This window comes from Eumetopias jubatus, unplaced genomic scaffold, assembly GCF_037043125.1.
Source record: "Eumetopias jubatus isolate StellerSeaLion01/CBP00866 unplaced genomic scaffold, mEumJub1_p1.0 scaffold_3, whole genome shotgun sequence".
Classification (NCBI taxonomy): domain Eukaryota; kingdom Metazoa; phylum Chordata; class Mammalia; order Carnivora; family Otariidae; genus Eumetopias; species Eumetopias jubatus.
Window position 1 is genome coordinate 77,863,236 of NW_028274809.1, and position 15,042 is coordinate 77,878,277.

At 38.3% G+C, this 15,042-nt stretch overlaps 1 pseudogene; it reads right to left on the minus strand.

Annotated features, from left to right (window-relative positions):
- Positions 1 to 691: 691 nt before the first annotated feature.
- LOC114216521 (magnesium transporter MRS2 homolog, mitochondrial pseudogene) lies at positions 692 to 2,012 on the minus strand (annotated as a pseudogene).
- Positions 2,013 to 15,042: the final 13,030 nt, after the last annotated feature.

Sequence of the window (15,042 nt, forward strand, 5' to 3'; positions counted from 1 at the left end):
TCACAGGGTATTTAGAAGAATACAGCAATTAGTTGATTTCATGTGATATTTGTTTTTGGCATCTAAGATTTGACTCTTAAACACAGGGATGTTTTGTGGAAGAAAATTGCCCTCTGTTTTCTCCTAATAACCCATTATGGATATATCATCTACAAACTGACCTTAATCTTCTTTGGAACCACTTAACTTTGAGGACTTTACCAACCTGAATTTTGAAAGTGTCTCAAATTTATTGTCCTTTGTATAACTTTAATTTTAATTAAGTTATGCTCATTGTCTTTTTTTTTTTAAAGCACAAACTTTCAGAGTTCGTTTATGGATTTTGCTATCTTACCTGACACAAAGTTCCCAAGAACATGATCCCCTTACTAAGAACTGCTATCTGATCTCGTTCACTGTGGGCTTATCAAGTTTTCAGGCTTTGCTTGGCCTGAGACATGTATAAATCAGAAAATCTATACAACAATCTATTCTCACATGTCTATAAAAACAGCATTTTAAGGTTTTTGCTTCCTTCCTCAATTTTGAAAATGCAGTTAAGTTCCAGCATTGTGGAGTGCCATAACATCTGTATCATCAGACATAATTTTAGTGATTTTTTTCAAGTGTCTGACTCTCTAAAGAAAAAGAGTAGCAGAAGTTTCCTATGACTACCATGAAAAGTAACCCAGTCTCTCCGTGTTGATGTCTCCTAACGGTCTGTCAGGACGCTCCTGCCTGGTCCGAGACCGTCAGGCCGGAAGCCGTGCTTCATTTCCAGCCTTCTGTCCGCTTGAAGGGACTTCTTGGGTAAAGAGGCCATCACAGGAGGCAAAGGAGCTTCTAGTTGTCGTCCCAGGAATGACAGCAAACGCCTCCAGAGGAGGCCACTTCCCATAAACATAATTCCTGTAATCAGCCAAAACACTCTGTGGTCCTCTTCAAGGGAAGATTCCAAATTCATTCCAAAAGCAACTCCCATTAGTCCAAAGAGAGAAAGAGAGAAGGTTCCCATGGTCATCTGTAGGTTCAACCTCATCATCACATTACGGTGGCTGTCCAGATTGATGAATATGATACTTTGTGAATCATCAATCAGTACCCTGAGTTCCCGGGTTGTGTTGGAAAGATCCTCAGCTAATCGGTAGTAGTTTTCCAAGAGCAGCTCCATCTCTTCTGCATGGTCGATTCCAGCACTGCTCTTTTCAAAGACTTGCAGGTCACTCCACTTTGTCAGACCCAGCTCTTCCAGTAACTCTTCTTCATCCAAGATCTCCAAAATGGATTCTTTGAAAATTTTAATATCTGTTTCTAACTCTGACAGACTTTTGCCATTTTGCAGTAAGACGTGCAGTTTGCTTCTGTCTACAGAAGAATGTTTGGGATCCACCAAAGCTTCCAATGTCTCAAGGATCAGTGGCTGCAAAATGCTAAGTTTCCTCTAAAGAGGCTGATCCAATACTGTAGGAGTGCTTCTATAGCCCTAAACTCAAAAGATAAAGGGTAGGTGACAAGCTGTCCTTCTCCAGCCAACTGTGAAGGGAGTTCCCGGAACAGCCATCGCTCTAAATTTAAATAATCTAGTATCAGAAGACACTCTGGAGTTATCACAGCTTTCAAATACTCCATTCTCATGATAATCCTATTGTTTCTGGTTGTGATGCTCATCACATGCTGAAACCTCAAATCTCTGGCTTGAAGACCTAATTCTTGATATAAGTCAGTTTTCTTTTCAAAAGAAGTAACATTTCCCTCTTTGTCAAATTTTGTCACAGTAAACACTGGCGCTACACTGGCTAAAGTGGCTTGAGAGACATCAGAAGTTCTAAACCGGTGCGTTTCACCTGCCACGCGGGGCCGGCGGGGCTCGACAGCGGCGCGGCCCGGCTCTGCCGGAGGAGTTGGGCCGCACGGCTGCAGGCGGCAACGGAGCGCGCCCCAGGGGTCAGGCCCTGGACCAGAGTACACAACGTGCGCCGGGGCAGCCCCACAGCGCTGGGCAGGAGCCGGCTCAAGCTCCGCAGGTATTCCATGGCGTCGGAGCGAGCGGGAGGGGGCAGCAACACCCCAGACCTTCATGCCCCTCGGTGGCTGGCCAGCCGGCCTATGCTCATTGTCTTAAATGTACCTCTTACAAACTACAAAGATGTCTTTCCCACTTCTCATACACTAATATTTAGTTAGGTGGTATATTATCACTTGACCAATTCCTGTCATAGTTTTACATGCTGTTTGTTTTAAAAATGATTATGATGCCTACTGTTTATTAAGCTTTTATAATCAAATGAAATAACGCATGACCATGTTTTGAAAAATATGTGTGAGCTACAGTTTATAAACTCTGATCATATTCCTTCTTAACATCTATCTTAAGTTATAGCCTTAATCATTTGGCTGGTTTCCAGATAATAGGACCCAATATAGTTTATCACTCTGATGATGTCTTTCTGGATTTTTTCAAGAGTCATTCTAGTCTTCTTGAGGTACCATGTAACTAGAACCATAAAAATATTTCCACAGCTTTTAGAGTATGGTTTTATAGAAAAGTAAATTTCTACATTATTTCTAAATGTCTTTTCTATTTAAAAATATTAAATATTTTAAACATCTTGAGGACCTTAAAGTGTGGAGGGTGATCCACCACTACATTTGCTTATCATGGAGTTCAGTATCACTTAACATTTATGGCACTTCCACTTTGGTCTCCTACCATGTTTAAATTTATTTATTATTCAGCTTATTGAATAAAGCAATTTAAGCTAGTATAGTGATAAATAGAAATGGTAAAATGTCTCCCCCCGGCCAAAAAAAAAAAAAAAAAGCTCCTTTCAATTCTTCTATGTGCCCTCCTTTATTATACTGATGCTATGATACTTAAAACTTCTTGCCTTACTCTTTTGGGGGGGGCATAATCTTTATAGATTTCCCTATTTCTAGTCCAATTATTTCAGCTACTGAAGTTGTTAATATTCTACATTAAAATTTGCTAGTTCATTCTTGCATTCATACATTTTCCCTGAATTTCCCTTCCAGATGAAGTGGGAATGTGGTGACCTGAGGTTGGATTAATGTATGAGGGTAACAGAATCTGATGTCCAGAAAGATCTGAAACAGACCTGACAGCAAAGCTGGAACAAACTTGACAGAGAGTTGAACTGGTGTGAATGTTTACTGAATTTGTTTGTTGCTAACCGAAGTGGCAATGAGAAGGGGCACAGCAGAATAGAGGATGGTGGGGAAGAGGCATAGGCTGGGAATCAGAGGCACTGAGTGGAACAAGCCGGTGCATAAGAGAAAGCAGGATGGAGGTGCCTAGAAAGACTATACATAGGGCTTGAGGATAGCCCTGGGAGCTTCTAATAGGGTACCTGAGGCCCTATTAGATGGATGGAATCAAAGTGGTTCAGGACATGGAGAATGGTCAGGTGCACTCATTCAACCCCCAGTTGTTTACACGTCCACTGAGCCAGGTGCAGGTGATACAAAGAATATAAGTCTTGTTTCTGGTACATTAGAGAGGTATTATTTGACATAACATAAACCTTTTTTTGGTGCAAACAAAACAAAGCTTTTTAAGGACATCTTGTCTCTACGCTTAACCTGGGACCCATAACATATCTTATTAAAAATGTGAATATAGGAGCGCCCGGGTGGCTCAATTGATTAAGTGTCTGTCTTCGACTGAGGTCATGATCTGAGGGTCCTGGGATCAAGTCCCGCATTGGGCTCCCTGCTCAGCAGGGAGTCTGCTTCTCCCTCTGCCGCTCCCCCTACTTGTGCACTCTCTCTCTCTCTCTCTGGCAAATAAATAAAATCTTTTTTTTTTTAAATGTGAATATACTTGTAGAAAATATTGTGAATTCCTGCAACAAATGTGGTTTCTTGTTCCTTATATAAATCTTTGACATGTTTCTCAATGGACAATTGCCCTTGACTAGAAAGAATAGATAAACTTTGACTAAAGTAAGAACATGACAAGACATTTGGGGAAAAGCAACATAAGCTGCGTGTATGTTGTGTTAGAAGGCATGTATTAATTATGCCCCAAAAAGGGATCTTAGAATTTTGAAGTTGGTTTCCTAAAGCTATTAGTTTACATTTAGTATCCTGGAAGTTAGTGGAAATCAAAAATAGAAATATAATCCTACCTGTTATAAAACCATGTTATGTCTTTACTTGGAATGTTTCACTTCAAATAAGACTACAGTGATCATGGAGAGGACCAAAAAAGGGAACCCAAACTGGACAGGATGATAAAGACAGATTTAAAAAAAAAAAATAATTCTTGTTTATTTTAGAGAAATAAAGACTTAAAAAGTTTGATCGTAGGAAGGTATAGCTGAGTACAAATAATGAATAAATTCTGAATACTAAACTTGGGCTGCATCATTTAAAGTAAAAAGAGGTAAATTTTGGGATAAATGACTACTCCGTAGCATTTGTTAATGTGGCTATCTATTGCATTACAGCAGTGTTTTCTCTATTTATTTTTTAGATTTTTATTTCTTTATTAGAGAGAGAGAGTATAAGCAGGGGGAAGGGCAGAGGAAGAGGGAGAAGCAGGCTCCCCACTGAGCAGGGATCCTGCCTTGGGACTCTATCCCAGGACCCCAGGGTCATGGCCTGAGGTGAAGGCAGACACTTAACCAACTGAGCCACCCAGGCGCCCTACAGCAATGTTTTAAATCTCAATTGCATGTTGATATTTTACCTGACGTTAGTGCCCTGCCCAGATAACTCTTCTGACTGTACCTCTACAGAGATTCATGGAGTTCAATCATCATAGGCCCAATAAACATCATTGAATGACCAGAACAAAATGAAATTAAGTATAAATAATTTCTTTACATTAAAACTAAAAAGGAGACAATTCATTACATTCTCATGATGAAGATTAAGTGAACATTATTTTTTAAAATAGCACAAACCAGTTTATGGACATTCATTGGCAAAATTAGTCAACAAATACTTTTTATTAAATTCGATGTATTATTCATATGACTTTTAAAGATAAATAGAAAGGGCAATGTTTTTTGTTTATTAAATATCATTATTTTTTGAAGTAATCTCTATGCCCATGAGGCTCAGATTCACAACCCCAAGATCAACAGTCTTATGCTTCACCAACTGAGCCAGACAGACACCCTGGAAGGGCAATGTTTTTAATTTTGGCCTATTTAGTCCCTGAGATTTGTTTCAAAGTTTGCATCTAGATTTTACGGTTAAGGCCAGCCCAGTTGATTCCAGGAGTGAGGCAATGTCGCCACCTAATGTGCAGAACATGGGAATGATAATGATAAAGGGAAAAATGAATAACTTTCCAGTTTTAAAAAATTATGAAGTAAATATTAAGCTAATTTTTGGTGTAATTACATTACGCCACTTTTCAATTGTATTGCAAGTAAACTGAATTACTGAGAATCAACCAATTCTGCTAAGGAGTCTTATCAAGCTAGGCCTTTGTAGCTGTGGACTTTTAAGGTTAACTTCCTCTCAGTATTTTTTTTTTTTAATTTGAGGATAGTTGACATACAATGTTACATTAGTTTCAGGTATCCAACTTAGTGACTTGACAGGTTTATACATTATGCAATGTTCTTCACAAGTGTAGCTACCATCTGGCCTGTTATATCACTATTGTAATATCATTGACTGTATTCCTTATGCAGTCCCTTTTATTCTCATGACTTCTACTATCATTGTATCACTCCCAATTTCTCTCTTTGTGTCCATTAATATCTGCTTTATGTATTTAGGTGCATATTTATAATTGCTATATTCTCTTGTTGGATTGACCCCCTTCTCAGTAGGTAATGACTTTGTGTCTTGTTACAGTCTGTTTTAAAGTCTGTTTTGTCTGGTACAGGTATTGCTATCCCAGGTTTTTTGTTTTTTTTTTTTTGCTACCATTTGCCTGTCAAATAGTTTTCCATCCCTTCACTTTCAGACTGTTCCAGTCTGGGCTTTTAAGGTGGAGTGGGGGAGAGTGTCCCTGCAGCTCCTCTGCCCCTTTAAAACTGAAGCTTTTTTTTTTCTATATCCCAGCACTACCTGGGATGGTTTGGGCTTGTGGACCCTAGGCTTGCGGGGGTTACAAGTTTCCTGTGATGACCGGACCTGGCAGTTAAAGCAACCGGACCTGCCTGTGATGGCATCCAGACCTGCCCATTATGGTGTCCAGACCCTGCACTGGGGTGGATTTTTAAGGTGAGGTGGGAACAGAAACTGTGTCATTCTCCAATCCCTCTGACCTGGAGAGCTTTTGGATAGGTCCTCCGCTACTTGGTGAAGTTCTAGTGTTGTCTCTTTTATATACTAGTTGCTTTTTTAAACCACTGCTTTTTTTTCTGTGCCCAAGGACAGAGGGATCTGTTCCCATCTCTCAGTATTAACAGTACTATACTGTTCACAGCATAGGGGGCAGGGGTTCCCCTTGTTACTGTGGCTCCTCTCTTGCTGTTCTCTTGCTGTTCTATCTTTGGTTGCTCAGTGCTGTTAAGTCAGCCCTCGGTTCTTCCTCAGGAGGAGTGATTCTGTTAGTAGGTGTACTTTGGTGTGTTCCATGGAGGAGGTGAGTTCTTCCTATGTTGCCATCTTGGACTGGAACTCCTCAATATCTTTCTTTAAAACACATACACACATTGCCACATGTGCACACACACAATTTCCTGAATTTGTGCATCTTTTTCTCTTTTCCAACCCTTTTTACATGAGCTTTTAATGTTATCATTGTTTCCATTTATCCTTTACTTTTCCATAAGCTGATTTCCAATGTGATCTTTTTTCTAAATTGTCCATACCCAGTTTCTTTTTATTTTGCTAAGGATCCAATCTATCCAATTTGTGAGAATTTAGTTCGAGATACATCTTTTCAATTACAGTCAGAACCATTACCAACACCAAATTTGTTGGACTAACTACCCTCCATTAGGCAACTAAAATACTTTAAATGCATACATACCAAAATACTATTGTTCTATTTAGCCAGAACTTGGTATTTCTCTTTTTCCTATGTATTCTCTACTGTTAATCAATCATTTTCATAAATGACCCCGCCCATCTGAATATAACTCATTTGAGGGCATTTTTGATATCATTTTCATGCCCCCCCATCATCAACACTTGCCCCACCACTTGTATTTTGCAAACAGTAGGCACCTAATGTCTACTATATAAAATGTGAGAAATACAATATCCCTGAAAGATGCTTTTATCCATTGTGAAGGAGTGGGGAAAATAAAGTAACACAAAGATAAAAAAGAAAAAAGCAGTAAGAATTTTATTGGTTGTTTGAGCACTTCTTTGTTCTTTTCAGCCAACTACAGGAGAACAGTGGTAAGGACTGGAAGGTGAGAGGAAGGAATTAGAGAGGTAAAGGACAAGTAATCAATCAAACATAGGGCTACTCAAGTGTGTCTTAGCTCAGGCTGCTATAACAAAATACCACAGACTGAGTAGTTTATAAACAACAGAAATATATTTCTCATAGTTCTGAAGGCTGGAAGTCTGGGATCAAGGTGTCAGTATGGTCAGGTTCTGGTGAGGATCCTCTTCTGGGTTACAGACTGCCATGTTCTGTGGTATCCTCAGATGATGAAAAGGGAGTGAGCTAGCTCTCTGGCCTCTTCTTTTAAGGGCACTAATCTTATTCCTGAGGACTCCATTCTCATGACCTAGTTACCTCTGAAATGCCCCACCTCCAAGTATCATTCTATTAAGGGTTAGATTTCAAAGTATGAATTAGGGGAGAGGGGCACAAACATTCAGTCCATAATGCAATGTTTATAGTATTCTAAGTAATGTGCTAATTTCTTGGGAGGGGCACAGGATTTTAAAAACACACAGATCCTTATATTGTGCTCTTGGGGAGTTACAACTGTCACATGCAAGAGGTTAAAAGAATATTATGTGCTAAATAGTGCAATGTTGACCAGGTGTTCAATAAAAGTTTCAGGGAACTGGAAAGCATGTGGATTGGTACCAACAGAGGAATGCTTCTGCAGAAGATGGGTGTTGAACCAGATCTTAAATTTCCAGATATGAAACAAAAAGAGGCAAAAGATGAAGATGGGTGAAAGAAGAAAGCATGCGTTTTTGGAAAGTGAAATATCATAAAGCACAAATAATACTAAAAAAAAAAAAAACTTCTATTTCTCCTTCAACTGATTTTCATGATATTATCTAGCGCTGCTCTAATATACCAGTCACTAGCCACATGTGACTTTTTAAGTTTAAATAATTTAAATGAAATGAAATTTAAAATTCAGTTCTTTAATTGCACTAGCCACATTCCAAGGGATCAACAGCCACAAGTGGCTAGTGTTTACTGTATTGAAGAGTGCAAATATAAGACACACCCATCATTGCAAAAAGTTCTTTTGTAAGAGCTACAGTAAGTGCTATTGGGCACTTATTATATGAGAAGCTCTCATGATCCCATTTAATCTTCATAGCAAACTTGTGAAGTATATACTTACGGATAAAAAAACCAAGGTTCCTAAAATTTAAGGATCTTCCCAAAGTCACAGAGTAAGTGGCAGGGCTGTAACTTGAAGTTTCATCTGACTTCAAAAACTGATACATTAAGCCATGGAAAATAAGTTTCCTCGGTAAGGAAAAGTGAGTTCTTTACCAGAGACAATGACATCCACCAATGTGGCAGGAAAAATCCAGTAAGTTCTTGAGTAAAGGAACAAAACCATAAAAATGGTGTGTTTCAGGATAATTAAATTGGTTTATGTGCAGGGCTAGGCTAGTCATATGATGTTTTTAGAAGAAAAAAAGACCCTTTCTGGGAGAGATGCAGCCTTATGGGCTTGTGACTTGACTAACAAAGCAGGAAGTAGACCCCTGGCCCCTTTGCCTCCCCTACATTTGGTGTCCTTTCTCAACAGGAAGAATTGGAAGTCATGGACGGAACAATGACCTGGGATATAATGGAAGCAATGGCAGGGAGAAGGGAGAAGGGAACAGCAAAAATATTTTGAAAAAATAAGTGAAAAAATTAGGTTTAAAAAATTGGAATAATAGCAGATTTAGAGCCCACTTCAAGGTTTCCAGTACGTTGGTCCAAAACACTGTGGTACCTATGTTCGAACAGAGGGAGGAAAAGATAGTCAACTTCCAGTTTCTAGCGTAGCACTTAAGGAGCTTAGAAGCTGTTACTTCCCAGAGTGGATAAAAATACAAGACCCCTCTATATGTTGCTTGTAAGAGACTCATTTCAGACCTAAAAACACCTGCAAATTGAAAGTGAGGGGATAGAGAAACATTTATCATGTAAAATGGATGTCAAAGGAAAGCCAAGGTAGCAATACTGATATCAGACAAAATAGACTTTCTTTACTTATTTATTGTTTCAAGTTTTTTTTAAGATTTTATTTATTCATTTGAGAGAGAGAGAGAGAGAGAGAGAGAGCATGAGCTGGGGGAGGGGCAGAGGGAGAAACAGACTCCCCTGCTGAGCAGGGAGCCCAGTGCAGGGCTTGATCCCAGGACCCTGGGATCAGGACTGAGCCAAAGGCAGCTGCTTAACTGACTGAGCCCCCCAGGTGCCCTTGTTTCAAGTTTTTACTTAAATTCTATTTAGTTAACATATAGTTTAATATTGGTTTCAGGAGTAGAATTTAGTGATTCATCACTTACATATAACACCCAGTGCTCATTACAAGTACCCTCCTTAATTCCCATCACCCCTTTAGCTCATCCCCCGCCCACCTCCTTTCCAGCAGCCCTCAGTTTATTTTCTATAGTTAAGAGTCTTGGAACAAAGTATACTTTAAAATGAAGACTGTGGGGTGCCTGGGTGGCTCAGTCGTTAAGCATCTGCCTTCGGTTCAGGTCATGATCCCAGGGTCCTGGGATCAAGCCCCGCATTGGGCTCCCTGCTCAGCGGGAAGCCTGCTTCTCCTTCTCCCACTCCCCCTGCTTGTGTTCCCTCTCTCACTGTGTCTCTCTCTGTCAAATAAATAAATAAAATCTTTAAAAAAATAAAATGAAGACTGTAACAAGAGACAAAGAAGGACACCATATAATAATAAAGGGGACAATCCAACAAGAAGATATAACAACTGCAAATATTTATGGATGCAACATGGGAGCACCCAATACATAAAACTGTTAATAACAAACATAAAGGAACTGATTAATAGCAATGCAATAATAGTAGGGGACTTTAATATTTTTATTTAAATTCAATTAGCTATCATTAGTTTCAGATGTAATAGTAGGGGATTTTAACACCCCACTTACATTGATGGGCAGATCATCCAAACAGAAAATCAACATGGGGACAGTGGCTTGGAATGACACACTGGGCCAGATGGATTTAACAGATATATTCAGAACTTTCCATCCTAAAACAGCAGAATACATATTCTTTTCAAGTGCACATGGAACATTCTCCAGAATAGATCACCTATTAGGCCACAAAACAAGACTCAACAAATTCAAAAAGATTGAAGTTATATCATACATCATTTCCAACCACAACAATGTAAAACTAGAAATCAACCACAAGAAAAAAACTGGAAAGAACACCAATACATGGAGGTTAAATATGCTACTAAGCAATGAATGGGTCAATCAAGAAATCAAAAATTAGATGGAAATACATGAAAATGAAAATACAATGATCCAAAATCTTTGGGATGCAGCAAAAGCAGATTTAAGAGGGAATCTTATAGCCATACAAGCCTACCTCAAGAAGCAAAAAGCTCTCAAACAATCTAACCTTACACCTCAAGGATCTAGAAAAAGAACAATACACAAAACCCCAAACCAGCAGAAGGAAGGAAATACTAAGGATTAGAGCAGAAATAAATGAAGTAGAAACTAAAAAAACAATGGAACAGATTAGTGAAACCAGGAGCTGGTTCTTTAAAAAGATCAACAAAATTGATAAACCTCTAACCAGACTCAGAGACAGAGAGAAAGAGAGAGAGAGAGGACTCAAATAAAATCAGAAATGAAAGAGGAGAAAGAACAACTGATATTACAGAAATACAAAGGATTGTAAGAGAATATCATGAAAAATTATATGCCAACAAATTGGACAACCCAGAAGAAATGGATATATTCCTAGATATGTATAATATCCCAAAACTGAATCAGGAAGAAATAGAAAATTTGAACAGACATTATCAACAATGAAATTGACTCAGTAATCAAAAATCTCCCAACAAACAGAAGTCCAGGACCAGACTCCTTCACAGGTGAATTCTTTTTTTTTTTTAAGTTTTTCCTTTATTTTTTTTAAAGATTTTATTTATTTATTTGAGAGAGAGAATGAGAGATAGAGAGCACAAGAGGGAAGAGGGTCAGAGGGAGAAGCAGACTCCCTGCTGAGCAGGGAGCCCGATGTGGGACTCGATCCCGGGGACTCCAGGATCATGACCTGAGCCGAAGACAGTCGCTTTAACCAACTGAGCCACCCAGGCGCCCCTCACAGGTGAATTCTATCAAACATTTAAAAAAGAAAGAAGAAAACTATTGTTTTTGAACTATTCCAAAAAACAGAAGAAGGAAAGCTTCCAAATTCGTTCTATGAGGCCAGAATTACCCTGATACCAAAACCAGATAAAGACACCACAGGCCAATATCTCTGATGAACATAGATGTAAACATCCTCAACAAACTACCAGCAAACTGAATCCAACAATACATTTAAAAAAATCATTTACCACAATCAAGTGGAATTTATTCACAGGATGAAAGTTTGGTTCAATATTCTCAAATCAATCAATGTGATACATCTCATCAATAAAAGAAAGGATGGTGTGCCTGGGTGCCTTGGTCATTAAGCATCTGCTTTCGGCTCAGGTCATGATCCTGGGGTCCTGGGATCAAGCCCCGCTTTGGGCTCCCTGCTCAGTGGGAAGCCTTCTTCTCCCTCTCCCCTCCCCCTGCTTGTGTTCCCTCTCTTGCTGTCTCTCTCTCTCTGTCAAATAAAGTAAACAAAATCTTTAAAAAAAAAAAGAAAGGATAAAAATGATATCATCATTTTAATAGATGCAGAAAAAACACTTGACAAAGTAAATCAATTCATGATTTATAAAAACCCTCAACAGGGGGTGCCTGGCTGGTTCAGTTGCTAGAGCATGTGACTCTTGGTGAATTCAAGCCCCACATTGGGAAGTAGAGCTTACCTAAAAAAAACAAAACAAAACAAACAAACAAAACCCTCAACAAAGTAGATTTAGAGGAGGCATACCTCAACATAATAAAGGCTATCTATGAAAAACCCACAGTAAACATCATACTCAATGGGGAAAAACTGAGAGCTTTCTCCTAAGGTCAGGAACAAGATAAGGATGTTCACTTTCACCATTTTTATTCATTTTTCTTCAACACAGTACTGGAAGTCCTAGCCACAGCAGTCAGACCAAAAAAAAAAAGGCATTCAAGTTGTTAAGGAAGAAGTAAAACTTTCAGTTTGGAGATGACATGATACTACATATAGCAAACCCTAAAGACTCCACCAAAAAACTACTAGAACTGATAAGTGAATTCAGTAAAGCTGCAGGACACAAAATCTTTGTTCAGAAATCTGTTGTAGGGCGCCTGGTTGGCTCAGTTGGTTAAGTGACTACCTTCAGCTCAGGTCATGATCCTGGAGTCCCAGGATCAAGTCCCGCATCGGGCTCCCTGCTCAGCGAGGAGCCTGCTTCTCCCTCTAACCCTCCCCCCTCTCATGTACTCTCATTCTCTCTCTCAAATAAATAAATAAATCTTTAAAAAGAAAAAGAAATCTGTTGTATTTCCACACACTAATAATGAAGCAGCAGAAAGTGAAATTAAGAAAACAATCTCATTTGCAATTCCACCAAAAATAATAAAATACCTAGGAAAAAACTTAACCAAAGAAGTGAAAGACTTGTATTCTGAAAGCTATAAAACAATGATGAAAGAAATTGAAGATGACACAAAGAAATGGAAAGAAATTCCATGCTTATGGATTGGAAGAACAAATATTGTTAAGATGTCTATACTACCCAAAGCAATCTACACTTTAATGCAATCCCTATCAAGACAACAACAGTGTTTCTCATAGAACTCAAACAAACAATCCTAAAATTTGTATGGAACCACAAAAGACCCTGAATAGCCAAAGCAATCTTGAAAAAGAAAAAACTAGAGGTATCACAATTCCAGACTTCAAGTTACATTATATAGCTGTAGTAATCAAAACAGTACAGTATTGGCACAAAGATAGACACATAGATCAACAGAACAGAATAGAAAACCCAGAAATAAACCCACAATTATTTGGTCAATTAATCTTCAGCAAAGGAGGAAAGAATATGCGGTAGGAAAAAGATAATCTCTTCAACAAATGATATTGGGAAAACTGGGCAGCTATATGCAAAAGAATAAACCTGGACCACTTTCTTACACCATACACAAAAATAAAGTCAAAATAGATTAAAGACCTAAATGTGAGACCTGACACCATAAAAATCCTAGAAGAAAACATAGGCAGTAATTTCTCTGACATCGACTTTAACAACAGTTTTCTACATATGTCTCCTGAGGCAAGGAAAACAAAAGCAAAAATAAGCTATTGGGACTACATCGAAATGAAAAGCTTCTGCAGAGCAAAGAAAACAATCAACAAAACTAAAAGGCAGCCTACTGAATGGGAGAATATATTTACAAATGACATATCCAATAAAGGGTTAGTATCCAAAATATGTAGAAAAGTGATAGAACTCAACACACAAAAAAACAAATAATCCAATTTAAAAATGGGCAGAAGACATGAACAGACATTTCTCCAAAGAAGACATACAGATGGCCAATATAGACAAGAAACGATGCTCAACATCACTCATAATCAGGAAAATGCAAATCAAAACCACAATGAAATATCCCCTGACACCTGACAGAATGGCTAAAATGAAAAACACAAGAAACAACAAGTGTGGGCAAGAATGTGGAAAAAAAGGAACCCTACTGTATTGTTTGTGGGAATGCAAACTGGTGCAGCCATTATGGAAAACAGCATGAAGATTCTTCAAAAAGTTAAAAATAGAACCACCCTATGATCCAGTAATCACACTGATATTTACCCAAAAAGTATAAAAACACTAATTTGAAGGAATACATGCACCCCTGTTTATTGCAGTATTATTTACAATAGCCAAATTATGGAAGCAGCCCAAATGTCCATCAGTAGATGAATGGATAAATAAGATGTGGTATATATATATATATATATACAATGGAGTATTATTCAGCCATAAAATAGAATTAAATCTTGCTATTTGCAACAACGTAGGTGGATCTAGACAGTATAACGCTAAGTGAAATCAGTCAGTCAGAGAAAGACAAATACCTATGACTTCATTTATACGTGGAATTTAAGAAATTTAAGAAACATAGCAAAGGATAAAGAGAGAGAGAGAGAGAAACCGAGAAACCGACTCTTAACTATAGAGAACAAACTGATGGTTACCAGAAGGGAGATAGGTGAAGTAGGTGAAGGGGATTAAGATTACACTAATCTTGGAGGAGGGGGGATGGGCTAGCCTGGTGATGGGTATTAAAGACGGCACATACTGAATGGAGCACTGGGTATTATACGCAAACAATGAATCATGGAACACTACATCAAAAACTAATGATGTAATGTATGGTGATTAACATAACATAATAAAATAAAAAAAAGAATACACTAATCTTGATGAGCACTGAGTAATGAATGGAACTGTTGAATCACTATGTTATACAACTGAAACTAGGATAACACTGTATGATAACTAGGATAACACTGTATGATAAGTATACTGGAATTAAAATAAAAAACTTAAAAAAACCAAAACAGAAATTGTCACTCCTATCCACATGACAAGGGAAAAAAATGCTGAATTGAAAATCAGCAATTCTTCTTAGATCCATTAGAGAACTGAGGTCACAGGGTAAACACCTGGCCCCAAAATCGGAGACAGGCAGATATAAAGAATCACAACTTACTGGAGCAGAAATTGGGAAAACCGGTGCTGGGGTAGGAAAAGCTAATCTGTAATTGATGAATTGCTGGAAGCTCAGTGTGGACAAATCTGA